Source organism: Sapajus apella, unplaced genomic scaffold (assembly GCF_009761245.1).
Source record: "Sapajus apella isolate SASKATOON/1434 unplaced genomic scaffold, GSC_monkey_1.0 scaffold16, whole genome shotgun sequence".
NCBI classification, from domain to species: domain Eukaryota; kingdom Metazoa; phylum Chordata; class Mammalia; order Primates; family Cebidae; genus Sapajus; species Sapajus apella.
In genome coordinates, this window is record NW_022436956.1 from 11975327 (window position 1) to 11983390 (window position 8064).

At 46.8% G+C, this 8064-nt stretch overlaps 1 non-coding gene across 1 annotated transcript; it reads right to left on the reverse strand.

Annotated features, from left to right (window-relative positions):
* Window positions 1–6691: 6691 nt before the first annotated feature.
* LOC116556446 lies at window positions 6692–6827 on the reverse strand. The gene has a single exon (XR_004270996.1). It is a non-coding gene; the product is annotated as a U8 small nucleolar RNA (small nucleolar RNA).
* Window positions 6828–8064: the final 1237 nt, after the last annotated feature.

An 8064-nucleotide genomic window follows, 5' to 3' on the forward strand; every position in this document is an offset into this window, starting at 1 on the left:
TTTGTGAGCCATTTGGAAGCTCATAGACTGTATCTGTTGCATCTCCAGACCTCTCATTCTCAGGGCCAGAACAATATTTTTTTTGTATGGTGGGGGCTTAATAAATATGGAAGAAAGACAAAGTCCCTGCCTTCAGAAAGGATCCAGTAGGCCAAGGAATATTTCTGCAACCATGCCAGCCCTGCTCCCTTGCTTCTTCAGTTATCCCTACCAAGTCCTAGGACTCCAATCATGTGTTCTTTCATCCATTTATTCAGCAAAGTTGCCATAGGTCAAGCGCTATGTTCTGTTCTGTTTTTTAATTGGAAACTCTGGAAGGGCAAGATTGTGGTTAAGTCTGAATTGTGTGTACTGCACAATCAGAGCATCCCATAGGAACAGACTCTTCCTCAAAGCATGTGATAACCAAGACCTTGGGGTGCCTGGGAGTTTTTCCTACCCCTGCCTGGCCGACTATTTCAGCTCACCAGGCTTCCTCCACCCTCTGGAGTCCTGTTGTACTTGAGTCAGAAGCAGGCAGTTTGGCATTAATTGCTCTCTCATTGTTTCAAGTGTGCTATTTTTAGCTCCCCAGTGCTCTGCACTCTCCTTGCTAAGGGACCTGGTCTTTTGGTTTCACATTGCCATTGTGCCCCAAGGCTCAGTAAAAGCTTGCTGATTGATTTTCCTATGGACTGTAATTATTTCCGAGGCTGCCATGAGACAGAGATTTTGTTGTTGTTTCTGTCGTTGTTTTTGTTTTGAGACAGGGTCTCACTCTGTCACACAGGCTGGAGTGAAGCAGCCTGATCATAGCTCACTGCAGTGACCTCCTGGGTTTCGAGGGATTCTCCTACCTTAGCCTTTCAAGGAGCTGGGAAGTCAGGCAGTGACTCCAGCTAATTTAAAAATTTTTTATTGTAGAGACTGGGTCTTGAGTGTTGCTTGAACTCCTGGGCTGTAGGCATCCTCCCCTCCACCTCCCAAAGTGATGGGATTACAGGCATTCATCCCCTCGCCTGATGGAACTCTGTCGCAACTTCTACCCCTGCAATCCCCCTCCCCACTTTCAGAACTCACTGTTTTTCTGTTGGCATCCAGCACATTCTCATCTCAAAACATCTCTGTTCCCTTTTCTCCAAAAGCAAACCTTATTTCATGTACTGTCAATGTTCCTGAGGTTCTCTCCCGTGCTCTTTTTTTGTGTGTGTGCTAGTCCTCCTGCATAAGGGCTGTCTTGACAAATTCTTATCAACTGCTTCATGATCTATTTATGTGTCCACAAAACTTATTAAATGCTTATAGGACCTGCTGGGGTAAAGGAAGCCTTCACTTTGATTGAAGTTCCATGTTTCCAGTTTAGTATTGAGGGAAAGATTGAGCTGAGGTGAGGTCAACTGGGAAGAGAGAGCCTTCTTCACAGAAAGGTGAGCAAAGAGTGCTCAGAAGTGAACGGTGAAGAGGGGCACTGGGGAGGAGTGCATCGGCCTGGCTCCCAGTTCCTTTCAATTTGGTCTCAGAAAGAAAGACTGTAAGGTGGTGGGGACAGCTTAGAGGTTTGCTTAAGAAGTGCTTCTTGGAGTTCAGAGAGCTACCAAAGGTTTTCTGAGAATTGCCAATATGCCTCTCCAGATGGTCTGAAACTACCCTGCTTTTACCCTAAAAGTTGACTGAGTTAAAAGATCTGATAGATCTGGTGAGGCTGCAGGGATGGTTTTGTCCAAACTCCCCCAAGGTGTGATCTCTCAGACAGGCTCTAAGTGAGCCATTCTGGTGACTGGGAGCCCACACATTCACAAGGCCACTCATATTATTTGGAAAAGGGTGGTGGTGGTGATAATTAATCTCCAAATCAATTGAGCCACATGTTTTGGTTGCCTCGAATGGTGGTAACAGAGCATCAAGGTTGAGAAGCTTGGCTTAGCTTCAAATCGACTTGGGCTTCAATCACAGCTGCAGCATTTCCTGTAAGACTCCAGGCAGGTTACTCAAACTAAGCCTCAGTTTTTGCATAGATAAGTGGATATAAGTGTTCCCACTTCATGGTGTTATGATGAGGATTATATGAGACATGACAGCACTTAGCAGAATGCCTGGTGCATGGTAACGCTCAGGAACTGCTAACTCATAATAATATGATGGTCCGGCATGCAACCGCCCTCCTTACTAGGACCCCATCCCAATGCTCAGCCCACTCCTTTGAGGACCCTGGACAAAGCAATCTAGATAGTAACCAATCTTGTGAATTCTTCCTGTGTTCAATTGATTAGAGGGATTTAGAAAAGAGGACACAATGTGACCCGAGCCTTTGCAATGCTGTCTTGGTGCCGTGGAATTGACCTGGCCTTCTTTGTGGACACAGGCCAACCTGTCCAACAAAATGCCTATGCCATAAGACATCTCCCCCTTCTTGCCAATCAATATTGTGATCTGGGCCATTTATCAGATTGGTTTGGTGACAGACAACGGAGTGCAGGTGTAAAAAGCAAATGATCTGAAGATAGAAAGCCTGAGATTCAAATGATGCCTTCTTATTTTCTATTATGTACCTTAGAAGAGTTATTCAACCTTGCTAAGAGAGCATTTGTTTCCTCATCTGTAATTTGGAGTAATATAAATGGTTTCTTATAGGGTTGCTGTGATGATTCAAGAGATCACGTAAGGAAAACAGCCAGCATGTTGCCTGACACATAGTAATTGTTCCATAGATGGTGTGTTAGTTGTACTAAAAGAGTGGTAGTCAGTGATGATGTCGCTTCCTTACTGGGACATCCTTTACTCTTTTGCCCTTGCCTTGCAAGCACCTGGTACTCTTTTTCACACCCGTCACTCAAAGCTCAGTTCACGCCAACATAGTCTTGAACCCGAATTAATCCACACACAGCCTCATTAAAGCACTTCAGGTTCCTGTGTCTTCATCAGCAAAGCTGGGCCCAGAAGCCCTTAAGAACCTGGCAAAGTTCCTTCTGGCTGGCTTGGCACAGCAGGAAAACAGCAGTGTCAACTGCTAATTTCCTGCAAAGGCAGCAGACTCTGCCTTTCACAGTGCACAGCAGACAGACACCACACACCCAGACAAGTTCCCAATTAACCACACACAATTAGTGTCTCTCAAAAGTGCCTATGTTATTCTTTGCCCAACTAATTAAATGCACTAAACATGCCAGGTTTAAAGGTGTGGCATGGGTTATCAAAAAGCTTTTGAGAACCAGACCAGATTCAAGGCTCAGAAGACTCAAAAGTTCTGCTCTAGTTTACCATCAAGCTGACTGGGATCTTAACTCTGTCTCTCTGCAAGCAGGGGCACTGCTGGAGGCTCTCACCTCTTGAGATTGTTACAGCTTGGACAATCGTAATGACCTATAGGAAAGTGCTCTGAGAGGTCTAACGACTGCATGGATGCACACTATGATGCCTCCGGGCCCCTGTTGTGACTGCTGCTTTTCCTTCCTGTGGCAGGAGGGGGGATCAATCTTAAGCAAACGTGATGTATGCATGTGCCTTCTAAGGTGTGAGCTTCATGTACGTAATCTCATGAGATCCTCATGACAACCCTATACCCATAAGGAAAATAAACCTGAGATGGGCTGCAAGGCGGTCGCACAGATGGTAGCTGAGCCACAATGTGAATCCATGTTAACCTCCCTTTTAAAATCTCAAGACTCATTCTCCTCCCTATCCCATGCAAACTATAATTCTTCTTGCATAGCCCCTTTAGGTTTCCATTTCCCTGTCATCCCTCTCCATCATTCTCCTCCACCTCTCATCTTGCCTTCATTAAAAAAAAAAAAAAAAAAAAACAACTCTCTGCAAGCACTTGAACCCAGGAGGCCGAGGTTGCAGTAAGCCGAGATGGTGCTGTCTCAGAAAAAAAAAAATGCTCTCTTCCCTGATGCTTCCCTTCCTAGACCAGTGACTTCTACTTAATTTGGTGGAATATTCTTTGCCAGTCTGCCAGCTGAATGCTGCCATTCTCCTCAACCCACCCAGGTAATATAATAATAATTATTATTATTATTATTATTTTTAAAGATGGGGTTTCACCATGATGGCCAGCCTGGTCTTGAACTCCTGACCTCAGTTGATCCACCCACCTCGGCCTCCCAAAGTGCTAGGATTATAGGCATGAGCCACCGCGCCCAGCCAATATAATTATTTTAATGGGAGCTTTGTGGAAAAACATGTGATACTCTCAAACCCCACCAGGGATTACCCACTTACCCCACCTCCACTGGGAGTTGCCCTGAGCAACCATGCTGATGGACACAAGGGTGCTTGCAAGAGTGAAGCCAGGAGGTTCTGCTCGGTGGCGTTTCTTCAAGGAGGTGACTACAGAACAGGGTTAGAAGGTGGAGGGTACAGTAAGGAGCGGCTGGGAGATCCGGTGGGCAAAAACAGGATCAAATAAATTATCATGTCCTGTAGCTGGAGAACTAGCTTTACTTGGATAGAACAGAGGGACCAGGGAAAACACAATCCCTTCTTTGGAAAGCCTGTATTCTCTCCCTTCCCGGTTCTCTATCCAAACCCTTCCTGGTCGGAGAGGCAGCTCTTGGGGCTATGAGTCACAGGTGGCTACTAAGAGGTGATATTTGATCTACCTCTAGGTTCCAAGCAGGAAAGAGGTGGCGGACAAAGCTTCACCCGAGAGTTTTGTCATAAAATCACTTGCAAGAGAGGGTTGATGCCATATTATCACACTCAGGAGGTATCTTGTAAGACTGCAGCAGAGATAATGACTAGGAGGCGCTGTGTCTCAGCACAGGAAGTATGCCTAGCACCGAAGCTGCACCTCATTTTGCATCTGTTCTCTCTCTCATGCACACACACACACACACAGACACACACACACACACACACACACACACACAACTACAGAAATTGGGAGCAGGTGGACAGTGACTCATTATTGCTGGATACCATAGAGAGAGACAAAAGTCCAGAAAAAGTGATGTTACGCTTTATAAATTTAGCAAGACGCTGGTGCCGCTGCTTGCTGCCTGCCTGCTGTAGCATTACTCAAGCCCTCCTGGTCCCCTTTCCCACTCACACCTGCAGTCGGCAGTGAGGCCCTTCAAGAGACGCCTGCTCTGTGAGGTTATTTAAGTCAGGAAGCATTAATCTGAAGAAATGCTTTGAAGCAGAGGCCTGGAGGTGCAAGTCTTCCCACTTCCTGGAGTTGCTGTTATCTTTAAGATTTAATTAAAAGAGGTTCAAAAATCTCCATCCCCTCTGCAGCGGAAAAGGCATCCTCCTGACAACATCACTGCAGTCTCCCGGTCCCTAGATCCTGCTTGTGCTGAATTCTTCCTCTCTCTCCTGTTCCCTCCTGAATTTGCTCTCACCTTTCCTGAAGGAATCACCTCCACTGGACACCCCCACATCTTGTCATCTCTTCACTCCCTAATTGCTGCCACCTCCAGGCTCTGTGTTAAGCAGACATTTCTGAAGGGACGGGCAACAGAAAGAAGTAACACCATTCTACTGCTCAGTAAATAACTTAAGACTGAACATGACGCATTCCAGCTTTTAAATTCCCCTTGAGCCATTGCAGCCATTGGACAGGTTTTCCTGACTTCCTTTCTCATTGGCTTAGTCACTAACACCTTGCAATACCTCTGGCCCTTTGCCCCCAACCTCTATTCCTTTCCTTGCTGGTCAGGTTGCCCCACCCACTAAAATTCCTACACCTTTTTAGACAGAGACTGAACTACCTCTTATCAGTTGCCAGCCATGCCCTAAGGCTTAAGGGACATCTTTTCACAATTCTGCGAGGTGTTTTGCTAAACCTGTGCCATCCAATACTTTAAATTTAATGAAAATTAAATACAATTTAAAATTCAATTCTCTCATCACCCTCGCCGTGTTTTACGTCCTCAATGGCCACCTATGGCTGTGCTGGACAGTGTAGACAGCAGAGTTCTACTGGACAGCTAAACCCAAATTCATTTCTCCCCTAAGGAACTGTCACTGGCTATTCGACTGACACTTTTTCCTGCCTACTTCCTTAATGTGGATTGAGCCCTTATGCTGTGTAAGGCACTTTTCCCGCGTTGCCTCCCGGCAGCTTCCTAACAAAGCGGACAGCGCCCTCCGCCCAGCTCAGGGGAGGAGCCCGAGGTCCGCAGCCGGGGCAGCGGGCGTGTCCCCTCCACCAAGCCACTAGCCCAGGCGGCGACAGTGGGTCACACAAGGCAAGTAGGGAAGGGCTTCGTCAACCACGTGTGATGTGATCGTTCCATTAAAATTTACGAGGGGTTTTCTTACTCGCAAGGGTTCAACCCCCAAAACAGGGTCACTGAAAAGGAAGCTCAAAGACTTTTTTTATCCGGAGGATGGAGTGCACGCTTGGCTGGGATGGAGGCCACCGCTGACCCGCTTCCCTCGGCGCCGGGGGAAGGCCGGGCTCGGCGACCGCGCCACCTGCTGGCCCCTTTCCGAGCTGCCGCCTGCCCCTGGGCGCCTGGTCCCCGCCCGCAGCGTCACAGCACAGGGGGAAGTCGTTAGATGCAGGTTCTTGGGCTCCACCCCAGGCTTATTGAACCCAACCCTCCCTGGGTGGGTCCTGGCAGCCGGCCCTGAACAAGACCCTCGAGTGGTCCTGATGCACGCTAAGGCTTGGGCATCAATAATGCGAGAGTCAACCCAACTGCACCGCCATTTATTAAGTCAAGTTTTTCTTTTGTTTTGCTTTGGTTTTTTCTTAGGAAGAATCAGATAGGAGCAATCAGGGTGTTGCAAGTCCTGATTACACAGAGATGTTAGTCACATTTCGTGCATCTCCAATCATCATGTTCTCTAACTGCCCTCCAAAAGGAGGAACAGGTAAGGGTTATCCCACCTGACAGCTCATTAAGTCAAGTATTAATGAGCATCTTCTAAACAATGTAGAAACAAAGGAAGCAAAACAGACATGATCCCTCCCCCACTCACTGCCCAACGCAGACATAGGTAGAATGTAGAACAGCTTACTTTATCATCACATCTTTGTGCAATAGGAAAGGGAAACATTACGATGACCCTTATTTTAGACAGAAAACCGGCCTGGGATCACACATGCCTGGGTGAACAACTAGGTCAGGTCCAAAACGTAGGGGGTTTTGTTTGTTTGTTGGTTGGTTTTTCTTTGTCTCAATCGATATAGTAGTATGAGTTGTTTGTTTGTTTTTAAGACTGACAGGAGCACCAATCTCAGGTCATCTGCATGTCAAATCCATCAATCAATGTCAAAACAGGTCAATCTTCGTGTCAAAGCTGAACTTGTTTACCAAACCACACATCACCAACTTTTCTAAGTCCACTTGTGGTTTCAGAGGGGAGAAGATGGGAGAAGATCTCTTCTCCCCAAATCAAGACAATTCCTTCTCCCTCATACCAAACTGAAACTTCTTATACTGCTTTAAAATTGCTGGCATCATTCCTGAAAGCTAGCAAATAGGCTTCCTTTCCAGTTATTATCCTACTATAACCCTTGCCTAGCTGTTCCCTCTCCATCCTTTTCAATGATATAGGACATTGTGGTGCAGGCTGTGATAGGGTAGGCAAGGAAGTGTGAAATGCATGGTGCGGGTGCTGCCCGAGGGGCACAGCTTTAGGGACTCTTAGGGAGGTAGGAATTTAACTCGAGCTGCCTACTTGGGGATTGACAGGGAAAGACAACGGAACCAAATAGAAGTGGGAAAATGCTGAAGAGGAGAAATAGGAACAGAAGACAGACTTGGTCTCCTCTTTCACAATTTAGCAACTTCAAGCACCAGATAGGCTGTTCATTAACGGCACCCAGTGGGAGCACCTGTATGTGCAGGGCATTGGGTCAGATCCCTGCCTTCAGAGGACGTGCTACTTTGCAGGCATGTAGAGATGAGTGGCTTAAACATATGTAGTATTTCTGTGTTGATAATTCCCTTGGCCATAAAAATATATATATAGTTTGAGACAGAGCTGCATTCCATCACCCAAGCTGGAATGCAGTGGTGCAATCTTGGCTCACTGCAACATCTGCCTCCCAAGGTCAAGCAGCTCTTGTGCCTCAGCCTCCCAAGTAGCTGGGATTAGAGGCACACACAAACACGCCCAGTGAATTTT